Below are 17,497 nucleotides of genomic sequence, written 5' to 3' on the forward strand. Positions count from 1 at the left end.
CACGAAGATTTTGGCCACGCGACAGAAGAGTGCATCGGCTTAAGGAAAGAAATTGGATACCTCCTGAGCAAGGGTCACTTTAAAGAACTCTTGGGAAGAAAGAAATTCAAGATCCATGATCCTGAAAATCTTCCACAGAAAGCAACACCACCGCCGCCATATGCCCATGTGATCAACTTTGTCTCCAGAGACTACGAATTGTTTAGAGATTCTTGTGCTATAGGAGAAAGTCCCGTAGAAGAATTCGAGTTGGATAATGAGAGAAGGCCACTCATCCCCACCACTCGAGTAACTGATCAGAGAATCTTTTTCAATTTAAGGATCCAGGATCCTCAACAGGACAAGCTGGAAGTGGGGGCAGTTAATTTCATCTCTGGAGGTTCAGACATATGTGGAACTTCTTTCCCTGCAGCAAAAAGATTCGCCAAGGAGATCAAGATGGATAACGGGGATAATCCAATAGTGTCAACCACATTAACAACAGACAAGAGAATCTTCTTCGATGAGGAAGACAAGCTAAACATTCAGGACCCTCATCATGACGGTATGATTATTACTTTATTTATCTCTAACCATTATGTACGCATGATCCTAGTGGATAGTGGCAGCTCGGTCAACATTATCCAACATGATGTCCTCAAGAAGATGAACATCCTGGATTCAGAAATCATTCCTAGAACATCGGTGCTAGTCGGTTTCAGTGGTGAAACCAAGAGGACATTGGGGGACATCAACCTCCAGATTTATATCGAAGGGTTAAATTCATACCAAAAATTTTGTGTTATAGATAACCTTTCCTATTGCAATGTTATTTTAGGTAGGCCTTGGCTCCATGGAATGAAAGTTGTAGCTTCAACTTATCACCAATGCATCAAGCTACCTACTCCTTGGGGAGTTGTGAAGATAGTGGGTGACCAAGCGGAGGCTAGGGACTATTATTCTTCATCAATGAAGCCAGCAGCCAAGCAAACTATAGCATAGCAACTACAGCAACATCCTAGGGACGTGCTGGAAGCTCGGGAGAAAGATCTTAAAGAAGTATCCTTGGACCCCGAGGATCCGGAAGTAAAGGTGTTCCTAGGATCCAGTATCCCCAGTAAGATTGAGGAGGATATGATATCCTTCTTAGGGCGAAGAAGATCTACCTTTGCCTTCAAACACTCGGACATGACAGGTATTTCAAAGAGGTAATCACCCATAAGCTCGGCCTGGATTTAACTGTTAAACCCGTCCATCAGAAGCGAAGAAAATTTGCTCCTGAGAGGAACAAGATCATACAAGAAGAAGTTGAAAAACTTCTTAAGGCATGTATGATCAGAGAGGTTCAATATCCTCGATGGCTAGCTAATGTGGTCGTTGTTTCAAAAAAGAATGGAAAGTGGAGGGTGTGTGTCGATTTCACGGATTTAAACAAGGCATGCCCCAAGGATCCTTTCCCATTACCACATATAGATGCCATGGTGGATGCAACGGCTGGACATGAAATGCTCACCTTTATGGATGCTTCCTCTGGATTCCAACAAATTCAGATGGAACCATCTGATCAAGAGGATACAACATTCATGACTCCAACCGGCATATATTGTTATACTGCTATGCCGTTTGGACTAAGAAATGCAGGATCGACGTATCAAAGACTAGTCAACATGATGTTCAAGGACCAATTGGGCAAGACTATGGAGGTGTACATAGATGATATGGTGGTAAAGTCGAAGAAAGCAGAGGATCACCTCAGGGACCTTGAGGAAGCATTCAATATCCTGGACCACTATAACATGAAACTGAATCCATCCAAATGCCACTTTGGTGTTAAGGCTGGAAAGTTTCTGGGATATATGGTCACAAAAAGAGGAATTGAAGCAAGCCTAGAGCAAATCGAAGCCATTATCAATCTCAAGTCTCCTGCAAATGCCAAAGATGTCCAGAGACTCACCGGAAGAATAGCGGCTTTGAATAGATTCATCTCAAGATCCTCCGAGAAGTGCAAAGACTTCTATTATATCCTTAGAAAGAACAATAAATTTGAATGGACTGAAAGGCATGAAGCTGCGCTTACAGCCCTAAAGGATTACTTATCCTCAGCTCCAGCTCTAATGAAGCCTGTGGATGGAGAATCCTTGTATATATATCTTGCTGTCTCAGGAAATGCGGTGAGTGCCTTCTTGGTAGAGGATGATGAAGGTGAACAACATCATGTATACTATGTAAGTAAAAGTCTTATAGATGCGGAGTCCAGGTATTCTCATTTAGAAAATTTAATTCTTGCACTTATTATGGCTTCTACAAAATTGAGACATTATTTTGAAACTCATCCTATTATTTTGAGAACTAACTATCCTATAAAGAATGTTCTTAGAAAACCAGAGTTGTCAGGTAGAATGGCTAAGTGGGCCGTGAAATTAAGTGCATATGATATCCTATACGAGCCAAGAACAACAATCAAGTCTCAAGCACTAGCGGACTTTGTGGCTGATTTCACTAGTGATCTACAAAAAGAAGCTGACTTGGAAGTACAACAACTGGAAAAGACCAATGATCCTTGGATGCTCTTCACTGATGGAGTATCCAACGTGAGAGGAACAGGATTAGGGATCCTACTGAAATCGCCACAGGGGTACATATTACCCCAGTCCATAGCTTGTGAGTTCCAAGCAACAAACAACGAAGAAGAGTACGAGGCTTTAATCGCAGGTTTGCAATTAGCTAAAAGCATGAGGATCGGGTATCTTGAAGTTTATGTAGATTCTTTATTGATAACTAACCACTTTAATGGCTCGTACGTTGTTAAAGGTGAGAAACTAATGAAATATTTAGATGTTGTGAAGGAGTTATCGAAATCCTTCGAAATATTTAGTATTACACAGGTACCGAGGGAAGAAAACGTTGGGGCAGATGCCTTAGCAAACTTAGCCTCATCTCTGACGATTCCTGAGGATTTGAAAATCCCAATAATCCACATTCTCTCGCCAGCAATAGGAGAACAGGAAGTTGGAGAGATAACGAATGATAAAGAAATCGTGCTCTGGGATCCTTTATCCTCAAATAACAGAGGATCATGGATCCATCCTATCAAGAACTATATTCAGACTGGAGAAATTCCAGCCACAGAAAATCCCAAGTCCTTCAAACTCAAGGTATCCCAATATATTTTGTTAAACGATATGGTATATAGAAAATCTCTTGCAGGTCCATATTTGAGATGCATTGAGGATCCTGAGATCCAAGAAGTACTCAAGGATTTTCATGAAGGGGATTGCGGCAATCACACTGGTGGAAGAGCATTATTTTCCAGAATACTTAGAACTGGATACTTCTGGCCAACAATGAAGAAGGATGCAGTGGAGTATTCAAGGAAATGTGATGCTTGTCAAAGACACGCGAATATCCTTCATCAACCAGCGGAGCCTCTATATCCTCCTCATGGCATTTCATGAAATGAGGTATGGATATTGTAGGCAAGCTACCAAAAGCACCAGGTGGAAAAGTATTTATGCTTGCTATGACTGACTACTTCTCCAAATGGATTGAGGCAGAAGCATTTGTACAAGTCCGAGAAAGGGAAGTAATATCTTTTATTAAACGAAATATTATAACTAGATTTGGTATTCCCGCTGAAATTGTTTGTGACAATGGTTCCCAATTTATCGGGTATAGAACCACTAACTTTTGTGACAGTTGGGGCATCAAAATTATTACTTCCACTCCAGTTCACCCTCAAGCCAATGGTCAAGCAGAATCTAGCAACAATATCATCATCAACAATCTGAAAAAGAAGCTAGGATCCAAGAAGGGAAAATGGGCTGAAGAACTTCCTTATGTTCTTTGGGCAGACAGAACCACACCTAAAAATGCAACAGGCCAGACACCTTTCTCTTTGGTGTTTGGATCAGAAGCAGTAATTCCCACAGAAATGGTGGTTCCTACAGCAAGAACAAGCATCCGTGATCCTGAAGCCAATGAAGAAATCCTTCTTGAAGACTTGGATACTATAGAAGAACTCAGAGACTTGGCCAAGATCAGGATGGCAGCTTATCAACAAAGGGTAGCTGGGGCATATAACAAAAATATCAGAATCAGAAGATTTCAAGAAGGAGATCTAGTGTTAAGGAAAGCCTTTCAAAACACAACAAATCCAGCTGATGGGAAGCTAGCGCCCAAATGGGAAGGACCTTATCAAATTGAGTCGGAAGCAGGAAAGGGGGGAATATCATTTGCTCACAATGGAAGGCAACAGGTTACCAAAAGCATGGAATGCCATCCACCTCAAGAAATATTTTTTCTGATCAGGATCCACTATCCTGAGAGAATATATTATACAGAGAGAGGATCTAGGATCCTTAAATCAGTAACATCTTTCTGATCAGTTATTCTTTTTGAATTATTATTGTTAATTTAAGGATAATATATTCTTAACACTTTATCCTTTCCAAATTTTGAATAACCATGCAGGATTGTAATGATCCATTTGATGTTCAAGAGGCTGGCCACCTCTCCTTTGCATTTGAGGTACTATCTTATTTCCCTTGGCCTAGCCCACGTTTAGATATGACCCCCGATGGTCATATCCCCTACGGTTTAAAGGTTTTCACCTTTCTCACGATCGCCAGTTGCGCACGCTATCCAACATATAGTTCGGGGCAGCGGGACCAGTACACGCTTAGTGGCTGAAAATTTCGTTGTCTCCGGCTATATGGAGGATCCTACGAATTATGGTAGACGTACCATACCTCCGGTTTATAACGTTTTCACGTTATCTCACGTTTGGGCTAAATCCCGGTTCGGGCGAGACCCTAGTTAACATCCGTATCTTTGGGCCAGTCCCCAGTTTGGGCTTGTCCCCAGTTTATTGGGCTTGTCCCCAATTTATTTTATGGGCTTGTCCCCAGATTGTCGGGCTTGTCCCCAGTTTATTTTATGGGCTTGTCCCCAGTTTGTTGGGTTTGTCCCCAGTTACACGGGCTTGTCCACAGATTACACGGGCTTGTCCCCAGTTGCACGGGCTTGTCCCCAGAATATTTGTTGGGCTTGTCCCCAGTTTGATGTTGATCCCAGTTAATAATATGAATTATTTGCAGCGGATTTTCTAAGTTTTTCCTGAAGATCAAGAAACTAAGGATCCCGGATCCTAAAGCTACTTTTGTAAGGAACATTAAGAGTTCAATACTTCTAGTAATTTAGGTCTATCTAGACCTTCTTGTATGATCTTTAACTTAAGCATGATATTTGTTGCAATAAATTTGGATATTCCAGTTGGAAAGGCTATTCGTTTAAAGATGTTTGATTACTAAAATCTTTAGCTATTTTCGGGATACTTTATCCTAAAATTTGCCCTTTGAGGGAACTTTTTCTTATATGAATTTTATTAACTATTAAAGATGTCTTATCCTAAGATTTGCGCTTTACGGATATTCTATCCTAAACGATTTTCAAAGATCTTTTATCCTAAAAACCTTTTACTTAAGAATATTTGTCAAACTATTAACAATGCTAAACTTATATTTAATAAGTTTTTGAAAATAAATAACAAGTAAATAGTCAAAAGATTTATATATTAGTTAGAATAAGGCCCAAGGACTTATCTAAAATTCTTAACCCGGACTTCACTGTCACACCCCAACCTACGGCGGAACATGCCGGGGCGAGACATTGATTGTATCATAGCTCAGAAGACACTAAATGAAATACACGTGTCAATATCTAAATTATTCATTCATATATTAAGTTCAAAAGCACAAACATCGTTTCAAATGAAATACCGTTACAATTAAATATCAAAACATAAATTACTTAAAACAAAAAGAAAATGTTCTTCATTCATCAAGCAACCTAAGGTATCATCTAACTTCCAATACTCGATTCATCCAATAAAGCTACCTGTGCCATGCGTGAAAATATATATTTTGTCAACATAAAGTTGAGCAAGTAAACCACAGTTTTGAGTATATATAATAATAAAATGACAATTCCATGAAAATCGTAAATTACTACAACTAGCAACAATAAATAAAAGTTGTCTTTTCAACCGAATCGCATTGATAACGGTTTAATTCGACGGCGTATGATCATACTAATGAGGATGAGGATGAGATACCAACCAACATAAAAATAAACACATAGTCATGTTCGCACATAACAACTAATCGAGCAATTACAATTATGCATATAACGGAATTGTAGTGAAAACAATATATTGATTTTGAACGCATAACGCCCCCAAAATTGTAAAGCGGTAAAAAGGGGATGTGAATTTACTTACCTTTAATGAGTGGACTAAGTGCGGATAGATAATAAGAAAAAGAACTAGGATGAAAGCGGTCAAACTCCTCGAGGTTCACCGACAAATATTCCTAGTTGTTGATGATAACAAGAATTAGATAAAATCATAGCGAAATACTAAGATGGGTTTTGAGATTCGATAAGGTTGGGTAAGATTAAAATATTATTAGATACATTTCGTTAATTATAAGGGTTACTAATATATTTATTAATGTTATTGTTGTTGTTGTCCTTGTTATTATTGTTATTATTATTATTATTATTATAATAGATAAACAAAATATTATATAATATACTAACGGAAAGATACGAGATAAAATAGTTTAAGCGTTGATAAGATAACAATCGTCTCATTTAAGCGATTGATAAAAAGAATTTATTGTTATTTTTATCTATTATATGTACAACATATAAATATATATACATATATTTATATTACATGGTTAATAAAAGTCCAATCACACAAAATTAAATCCGGAGTTCGTTTTATGAAGAAAATGCATATTTAAGTATATATACATGTATTAATATCAAAATCTTTGCTTAAAAGTTAATAAAAATAATAATAACCATTAAAAACAACAAAACCGGGCCTAGGGGATTCGAACCCGCGCCCCAGGCCAGTTTGAACCTTATGATAACACGCGCTGGCCATCTGGCCAGCGCCTAACTTGTTTACAATGCTGAAATGCGTGATATATAATAGATTTAATCAGTTCATCATCTTTGTTCAAGTTTTGTTAAAATTGATTTAGGGTTAATGTTACATGATGAAAGGCGATCCTGATGCGTGATTTAATTACCTGATATGGTGATGGACAGACGGGGAATGAAGAACAAGAAGTTGCGGCTCAATATTGGTATAGAACGAGCTTGATGAAGGCTGGTGTGATGTAATTAAGTTAGGGTTTAGATGCGCGAGGTCAAGGTGAGTGTGTGTGCAAGTTTAATTGAAATACAAACGAGTTTATATAGTGTTTTAGGGACGAGTTCAGCCGCGGTTCGTTTTGGTATGTTAGCTGTCAATTCGTTAACGTTTTCCATGTTTGGAGTGTCGGTGAGATCGTATTAAGGTAAGGAATGATCTTATGTGATCAATTTCGTTTAATATGACCGAGAATTGAGGAACAAGCAAGGGGGGACCTTAGGTGTCGGCAGTCGTAAGGGAGAAGGGAGGAAAAGAAAATTGCATAATCTTTGCACTTTGGTCCCTACTCTATGGTTGTGGGTCCAAAAGTATGTAAAAGTTAATTGAGGGGTAATTTTTGTACACGAAACATAGTTATAATCAAATAAAATAAATAAATAAATATTAAACATAGCGAACTTTATTGATAAAATACCCCAACCCGAACCCGGGTCGGGTAATGATTACAAAACCGACAGGGAACGGAAACCCGAAATGTCACATTCACCATACGAAAAGATGGACCATCCATCCGGGTTAAGTGAAAGTTACTAATAGCTCATAAAGTGCAGGGAAATTAAAAACAGGGGCAACAAAGGCTTAATCCTCACAAACAGAGGATCCCTCCACCTTTGTCACCCCCGCAGATTGTCTTAAGGATCATGGATCCTTTATCCTAAATACTATTGTTTAATACAGACCATAGTACTTGTTCATAAAAACACCATAAAAGCAAAATAAAACTGGCTTGGGCCTTGTCTTTTGTATCCTTCATCGCCCGTTCATTCGATTGTTTCCGCCTCCACCGGTACCTTGTTCCCACCTTCAACCTCATCCAGACCCTTCACACTGCTTGTTCCTACTTTGCCTGCTTCAACCATCATAGCTTCACTCTCATCCTCGCCTCCGTCCAAGTCGATCAGAGCCTGCTTCCATTCTTTGATTTCCCACGAAGACTTATCAAAAGATGGATCATTGGCTTCGGTAACCAATTTGATTCTGGCTTCGAGGACCGACTTGGCTGCCCATACCTTCGCCTCTTCGGTAGCCCGGTTGATTTCTTCCTGCATCTGGACGGCCAGGGCAGCAGCATGTGCCTTAATCTCTCTTTTCTCTTTGGTCATCTTCAAGAGGGCCTTCTCCTTTGCAGCAGCCGTTGATTTTAGAGCAGCGAGGGTCTTTTCATGCTCTGCGACAGTCTTCTTATAGTGGTGTCGGGCAGAATTGATGGACTACGAATGAAAGCAGCATAAGTTTGGGAAAATGCATGGAATAATAAAAATCGATGAAGATAAAGGATCCTTACAGTAGAAAGCATGTCCAGAATCTGCTTCTCGACATCAAAGGGGTTCTCTGTATCTGAGCTCTTCTTTCTCTTGGATCCAGACTTTGTTCGAGTTATGATCGGGCGAGGCTCGGACGTATGGGTTGATTTCGGGGTCTTTTTCTTGGTAAGCATGCAATCGATATCCTTGAGAGAAAACTTGGAAGCAGACTTTCCTGGATTCGGGGCGCCTGTAAACAACGGATAACAGATAAGTTTTAAACTCTTAACATTTTTCTTTTAATATTAAGAGTTATTATTATGCTTACTTGACATAATGGATTCTGAGTTTGATCTTTGAAAAGCTTCAATAGACTTTGCTTGAAAAGTCTTGATTGCAGGATCCAGTGACAAAAACCTCTTCACTCTATCTTCAACTCCTGGAAGATCAGCCAGCAGATCGAAATTTTCGACTACACGAATAATAAAAGTTATTAGCAGAAGAATAAAGTATCCTATCTAGGTTACCTAAGGATCCTAGATCCTACCCTTTGGTATCCACTTTTTGGGAAGATTGGTTCCACCCGGAATAGAATCTCGTCTTACGAAGAAGAATTGGTTTTTCCAGAAGGTATTATTAAGGGTGACTTTGAAAATGGGATTTTCTTGGTGAGATTTTGATTTGAAGATAAAGTGTTTGGAACCGTGGGTAACAAGATTGTACAGATATGCTAATTCTGCTAGGCCGAACTCGACTCCCTCCTCTACGGTTATCCTTTCTATGGTATGAAGAACTCTCCACAACATTGGCGCGGCCTGGATATAAAAAATTCCCGCTAAATTGAAGAACCTTTGAGTAAAATTGGGGAAAGGATACTTATAACCTATGAGAAACGGTTGGGCCGGAAAGCAAACCCAGTTCTTTGAAATGCTGTTGCTACGATCTGCGGAATCGAAGGGTCGGAAAACCGTATCGGCTGGGAAGTATGATCGGATTGCATCGATATCCGAATCTGTGAATTTACAGACTTCGGAGGAAGGTGATTGAAGGATATTTTGTGAGTAAAGGTCATCATGATGGAAAAAAGAAGAGGAAGAAGATGTAGAAGCAGTCGACAAATTATTATAAAAAACAACGAGGCAAAAGCTTGGTTCAAATCGTTTACATCCTCAATATTTATTTTCTTCATAACCACATGTTAGGCCATGAATTTTACACTGAGGATCCTTTATCCTTGACTGTCTTATGGATAGTTTATCCTTGAAATATATATCAGGATATAAAGGATCGACGATCCTCGGTATTACTTGTTTACTAATGATTGCGTTTAGTATGGTGATGTGTTAAACAGGTGTAGCAACTTTAAGACGAACTTGCATCAATTATCCTCACAGGACAGCTTCTAGTTGGAACGTGGATCCAGGATCCTAATTCAACATAGCTGATTATGGACGAATTCTCTAGAAGATTGATGTTTAAATAACAACAACGGTATCTAGACTTGGTCTACCGCTTATCTCGCTACTGGATGGCTATTGGCACGTGGTCAAAGGTCGTGGAGCGGCTAAGTGGAAGACTTCCGGATAATTAGGAAATATTGTTATTTGTTGTTATCTTATTTAAAGGAGTTATGATCGAGTAGGTAAACACATGTACTTACACACACACTAGAGCAGAAGCAAGCATTCTCTCTACACACTAGCATACTTTGTAATCTCGATCATATACTCCACCGCATTTGTAACCACCTTTTGTTTATTAATATAGTCGACGGTGATAGTTTTCACCATCCGGGGGTTTTTTGTGCCGGAGACCACGATAATCATATACTTATCGACCAAAGGTTACCTTGTTGATCCTTGAGTGAAGTGACTTGACCAAAGATTAGCTTATTAATCCTTGACCGACGTCATTTCTTCAAAGATTACCTCGATAAGTTTTGACCGAAGTAAGACTATCTTGGTTAAGAGTTTTTTCCCTCGTGATCAAACCTTTGTGTTCATTAATCTCACGCTTATACACTTGTCATTATCAAGTCAGCACCTTACCTCACATAACAGATTTGGATACTTGATCCTTAGCTGTTTTTTGTCCAAAACACCTCATATATCATGTCTTCCTTTTGTAATTATTCAACATGGAGAGACGTGTACCATGTTTCAAGCTTAAAAATAAATTTCGTTAACTTTTATAAAAAGTGTTTTTAGTTTTGTTCTAAAAATAAAAATGTAAATAAAAAATACGAGTTGTAATGAAATGGGTTGCATTTGTAATTGTTATTGACCTCCAATGCTTTGCATTTGATGATGATGAAGAGTCATGGAGGCAACAAATAAAAAGTACAAGGACAGAAAATTACATATTAAAAAAGCTTGAGGACCTAAAATAAAATTTTGTTGAATTATTTTACAGAAACATCGACGAAGAAAACAAGAAAAAGGAATAGTAGAAAAAGGTTAATGGTGGGTGTCCAAGAATATATATTTTGGAAAACAAACAACTTTATCACCCATTTATTAAAAAGGTGAATGCTTTTCTTGAAGGAGAAAAAAGAATAACTTGTTAAAGATAACTTCCATTTATCGTTGTTTTTTTTTGTGATTTGTTGAATAAAGTTTTAGAATTTAAAGGTACGTTTACTCGTTTAGTGAATTTAGTTGGTTGTAATAAATAAACCCGAGTCTTGAGGTATAAACGAGGTTTGGAAGATGATGCATTGTTTACTAGATTGCTTATGCATCATTGTGTGTCGATCACTAACATTAACCAGAACCTATACTTTGAACCTCTTGCCACCCAATAGAGCATGGTCTACACTCTACACCAAGACATTAGCCATCACGTGTCATTGTAATTGATACATTTAGAAACAATGTCGAGTCAGAAGTCAACTATTTGACTCATATAAATACTCATCAACGAGGAAGGTATTCATTAACTCGATCTAATTTAGTAAAAAAAGGTATTGAGGTTCCGTCTACTTTATGCCCCTTGTGTAATGACGGAATAGAATCTGTCCTTCATGTGTTTGGGGATTGTAACGCGGTAAAGAACATTTGGATTTTGGTTGAAAGGTGGCTCGATGTGGATTTGCCAATTTAAGATTTCATTCAGATTTGGTGGTTTGGGTTGCTCTTCGTTGAGTGGGACTAAGAAAGAAGTTGTATGTTCGATTATATATGTGACTTGGTGGGCTATTTGGAAGCTTCGGAATGATTTGGTCTTTTTGAAGAGTCGACTAAAACACACGTGGTTGTTTGATGATGTTATGTATTTTTCTTTCTATTGGTTTTCGAGTAGAAACAATAGGTGTGAGGTTTCTTGGACATAGTTGATGAACAATTCCATGCTTTTCATGTAGTTTTTTTTCTTTTCTTTCTTGCTCGTCTAGCTTCTGGCTGGTCGATGCTTTATAAAATTTCATCGTTCAAAAGGAAAATTAAGTTCTCTCATACATATACATTTGTACACTATATCGCCTTTTTCTATATAGAGTCACAAGTTAACTTTATATTGCCTTTTTCTATATAGAGTCACAAGTTAACTTTATATTGGAATTTAACGAGGCCTAACCCTCATAGCGGCACTAACAATACCCGTCATTTAGACCTGGCCTTACAACATAGCCTTTTGCAACACAAAGATTGTTCATTTACTGTGCTAGCTCATTGACTTTAGTGTTATTCGAAAAACAAAATTTCTGTTTTTTAATATGTACATAAAATTTTAAATGTAAGTATTTAAAACAAACACTTTTTTAGCTACACTTACAGTTTTGTACATATACATATGTGCCTAATTCTAAACGTTACCATGTTATGTAAAAGTATAAAACACTTTCTATTGCCACGATTTTACAAGTATTTAAATTAATATATTAATATAAAGAAAAGTAACGTACGAATTTTTGTTTGAAGGTAAAGTGGGAATATTGGAAAAGCAAATCCAATGAACGGCGCGTAGCATACAAAACTTAAAATAACTAAAGTGCTTAAATTGCACTTCATCTCTGTCGGTTTTTAATTGTACCTATTTTGCCTGTTTGGGTAAAAAGTTAACTGGGGGAGTCAACACCATTGTCTTTGTAATTTATGGTTAAAATGGGCGTTATGTGATTGATCGTCTTTGTTGAATCACATTAATAATAAGAAAGATTAAGACACAAGCATTCACATAAATAAAGGTATATTTGAATTAAATTAAAATGAAATTAAGGAGTTGATTGTTTATAAATTATATAAATACAAAGGTGTAAGTGGGAGATCACTTTGAAATCAAATCCAATTTATTATAAATAGTCTAATATATATGATATACAACATTTAATAGGAAAAGAAAAAATAAATAAATTGTATAGTTAATTGCTCATCTCTATGTAATTATGTTAATATATAATATGTAATTGTATATTTTTATTTATAAATTTAAAAGTATATTCTAATTATGAAAAGTGATAACAAAAAAAGATCTTAAACACGTTGATCAAATGGATGTTGTATGACCATTAGATTGTTTTACGAGCAAAAACACATACATCGTATGCTTAACACATATTCTACTTTCTACTTCTAAAATCATCATACATACACTTCGTATAATTTGAACTTACAACCACTTAGTTTATTATAGAGGAGTCCAATATCACAAAGAACGATAATTTATTAGCTAGTACGTATATATATTAAAAGTTTAAATTACACCGGTCTAAAAAATATATATATTTAAAATAAACTAGACGGGTGCCCGCGCGATGCAGCGGGTGTTTGAACTTGTTAATCACATAACAAATATAAGTGTTTATGGTTCGGTTAAAACCTTGAAATCGTTTAAACCGGTCATTGTTTTGACTTCTTTTTCCTTTTTCTTTTTTTACTTTCGGTTTGTTAGTCGTTTTCAAAATTTTCAAAACGTAGTGAACGGTTGGTTCGCGCTTTATACTGGCAACCGGTCATATGAAACCAGACCAGACTGTAAATGTTAAAATGCATTTTAATGTTTTTTTATTATTAATTACGAGATATGTTTTGTAATATATATTAGATATAGTTAAAATTTAATTGAACATAATCTTTTTATTACAAATAACTTAGCTGTACAACTTCAAATTAACCTAAATGGCAGTATGATTCATTTTGTGATCTTTGTTGTTATTATTTCACGTCCTAGATCTTCTGTTATTATTTACCATTTATGTGGCTAAAATTATCATTTTTTATTTATAATCTTCTCAAGTGTATTATGTTGGTGTTTAGTTAAAATTGATGGTGCATTTAAATTAATAATTATTTTAAACTAAATTTATTATTAAAGGTTAAACTGTGAAACCAAACTGGAACCAGGCCGTTAGTAACGATTCGGTTTCAACTTTCAATGGTTGAGTTTGGTTTTGGACGACAAAAAAATCAGTATTAACGGTTGGACTCACAAGTTTAACTTAAAAACCATCAAAATCGACACTGAACACCCCCTACGTAACATATTAATTTATTTAAAATGAAAAAAATTATAACAATATCATATCCAAATTAAAGAGAATAAATGCTCGTTTTTATGGTGTAATTTTTAATAAAATATTAACGTTTAAAAAGGCTATAGTCGTTTAAAATTCATAGGTGGGAAGTTAGTTTACAATTTAAATTAAAAACATAATATGGTTAAAGATGAGAAACCAAACTTGTAAGTTGAATGGATTGTGTTTAAAAGACAAGTTTACCCTTACTAACACATATATTTCATGCTTTAAGTGTTGTAAATTACTTAAAAATTGATGTCTTAATTTACCCTTGTTTGATGTATTATATATAGTATAAATATTACTAAATTATATTACATAGATCAATGCAAAACTTGCTTTCAAATTTAACTGAAAACAAAATATAATGTGCAATAAACAACATCATTTATAATGTCTCCTAAAGTTGGATTTATGTTTTGGTCCCCGAAACTTGTTTTGGCGGAAGATGTTTATAATTCTTTTGGGCAAAACTAGGGCTGTAAGCGAACTGGACATTCGGCGGACGTCCGGGTGTCCGTTCGGTAAGAAGTTCGTTTATGTTCGTCCGTTTAATAAACGAACTGGACATGGACACAAAAATTTCGTTCGGTAAGCTTAACGGACGAACACGGACAAGGGCCAAGTCCGTTCGATAGTGTTCGTGAACGTCCGGTAACGTTCGTCTGATTACGTCCGGTAATGTCCATCCGGTATCGTTAGTGTTTATATCTATTCAGTATTGTAATTTAACTGTGGAATTTCTAGTGTTTTTAATAACACTTTTATATTACTACACATATTTGATGTTTCTTATATTATAGTGATCCACTTTATGTTAATATATTAACTGTTAAGTATATTTGGATGTTATATGATGCAATTCCTAATTTGTATGTGAATTTGTTTAGATTTATTTTTGGTATTAATATGCAACCGTTTATATTTGTCCATTAGTGTTTATTGTTCATTAATGTTCACATGTTCGTTTGTCCATTAATGTCCATTAGTGTCCGTTTGTCCATTATAGTCCGTTAACGTCCGTTTAAAATATTAACGGACGGACATGGACGGACACGGACAAACTCAGTTTCTTAATGGACGGACACGTACATGAATTTTCGTTCGGTAGAGTGTTTGTGAACCGTCCGTTTGTCCGTCAAAAGCTTAACGGACGGACGCGGACATGCTCTCATCCGGTCCGGTCCGGTCCGGTCCGTGTACACCCCTAGGCAAAACCTCTACACATTAACCTCTTTAATTTTTATAACAATTTTTAGGCAAAGCCCTTTACCAAAAAAAGAGGTTGGATTTATGCACAACTTATAATAAAGCCGCTAAATCAATACATGTGTCGTACCTTAAATTTAAATTTTACAACAAAAAAAAAGTTTAACAATAGCCGTAACAATAACAGAAAAAAATATTTATAATAATAATCAACTATAAATAATTAACTAACTAAATAAATAATACAGACACAAAAGGCATGTGAACATTTTTATTAAAATTGTGACCATTCTAAAATTTTGAGGATTCTAAAAATTGTGAGGATAGAAGTCAGGTGATGAAAAAAAAAGTATAGATTTAGAAAAAAATGTCAGTCTAAAACAAATTCATCTAAAGATATTAGACCTTTTTCATCTATTTTTAAGGTATATGTTTTATTTGACCATATATAAAAATAAAATTTAATTAAATTAACTCATTAATAATTAAATCAGTCAAAATTAGCACATTCATTTATTTAATATACATTTTTAAGTAAAAAAAGTATATTAATTATTAGGTGGGAGTCAAAATTAAATAAAAAATATAGCGGAAAACATACGCGGAGTAAATTCGACCATTAATTAAAGATAATAAATGACTTGAATGTAGCGTGTAGTCAAATTTTAAAAGCTCAAAAATGGTAAAAAAGAAAGAAGACATAAATGCCTGCTTTTATATAGTTTTAGAATTTTAAAATTGTTCTTAAAACGACGACTTTCTTGTATTTAAGCTAACGCTTTTAACTTCTTTATACTTCATTATTATTTTCATAAAATCAAATATTTTATATACATATTAATAACTGAAAAATAATAAAGAAAAAATTGTTTTAAAAACGTGTTCTATTGTAGAAGAATGTTTCATAATTATGAAAAAAATAAGGGTTCGTGATTGTTCTATTACTTTTACGCGTAAACCTGTGAAAAATTCACCGTAATTTTATACATAAGTTGCGTAATTACACTTATTTTAAACAACCCGTAAGAAAAAAATCAATTTCATACCAAACCCTCTTAATTATCAAACTATACTTTTTATTTTTATATAATAAATTAATAATTTTGTTTTTTTTTGAACGGCCAACTAAGTAACGTCGGGTACCCCGTACGTGGCCCCCATTGGCTAAAGGTAGCCCGAGCCGGCCACTAGTCCGGACGGACGGAGCCCCTAGCGGTCCACCTGTTGAGGGATTCACCGGATAAAACCCGACCCCCACGCCCGCCAAACGGCACGACAGCGAGGAGCCGGTAAAACAGGGTGAGATCAGGACTCGAACCCTGGCAAGACCAGGGTCATCCATCATATCTTCCATATAAGTTGGTGGTAGTGAGATTTGATCCCCCTATCTCTCACTTATAAAGTGAGTGCTTTACGATTGAGCCACAACCAACTTCTTTTTTTTTTTATAGAAAATAAAAAAAAATAATCTGCTGACAAAAAATTAAACCAGTGTTCCAATCATTCTATTGTCACTTCCCCAATTGTATACTCCACAGTTTATGCTGAGATGTCCTGTCCTTTACTCTTTTTAACCTTTTAAGTAACTTAAAACCCACTTTCCCATAAAACTTACTGTGGGCCATAGTGCGCATTACACCCCTCAAACCCCATATAAAACCTTAACATGTTCCACACATTCGCCACCACTCACCACAACCCACCATGATACGCTCAGTCATCCTAGCCTTGTTTCTACCATGCGCCGGCATGATGGGCATCCTTATTATTTACATTTGCTTGCTATGCTACGCCGGCTGGTACCACCAACAACAATCCACTGCTCCGGTTAATAAACCACCAACCGAACCAGGGTTATCGAAAACCCAACTGGAGACACTACCGGTTGTGAACGGTAAAGATTTGGTTATGGATATGGAATGTGCGGTTTGTTTAGACGATATCGAACCGGAACAACCTGCCCGAATGCTACCCGGGTGTAACCACGGGTTTCATTTACAATGTGCGGATACGTGGCTGTCTAAGAACCCGGTCTGTCCCGTTTGCCGAAACAAATTGGACGCCGGGTTTTTTGCTCCAACGAAAGAGAACCCGTGTTGAAAAAGTTGTGTCTGTATTGGTGGTGCGAGAGACTGGATGGATAAATGAATGAATGGATGTTACAATTATCAAATCTCTTGATTGATTCTACAAAATTTTGATGCTGTTGCTATGTTTTTTGTAGAATTATTATTATTTGTTTATGTAGTGGTAGTGATTATTATTAATTTATTATGATTTGTTATTCAATTAATTATTATTAAAATTTGTTTGTTATCAAAATTGAAA

General features: G+C 36.2%; 1 pseudogene; it reads left to right on the plus strand.

Annotated features, from left to right (window-relative positions):
• The first annotated feature begins 16,921 nt into the window (after nt 1-16,921).
• On the plus strand, nt 16,922-17,269 carry LOC143616219 (E3 ubiquitin-protein ligase ATL23 pseudogene; annotated as a pseudogene).
• Nucleotides 17,270-17,497: the final 228 nt, after the last annotated feature.

Source organism: Bidens hawaiensis, unplaced genomic scaffold, assembly GCF_021521415.1.
Source record: "Bidens hawaiensis isolate Kalapana, Puna unplaced genomic scaffold, B.hawaiensis_p1.1 tig00046255_1, whole genome shotgun sequence".
Classification (NCBI taxonomy): Eukaryota; Viridiplantae; Streptophyta; class Magnoliopsida; order Asterales; family Asteraceae; genus Bidens; species Bidens hawaiensis.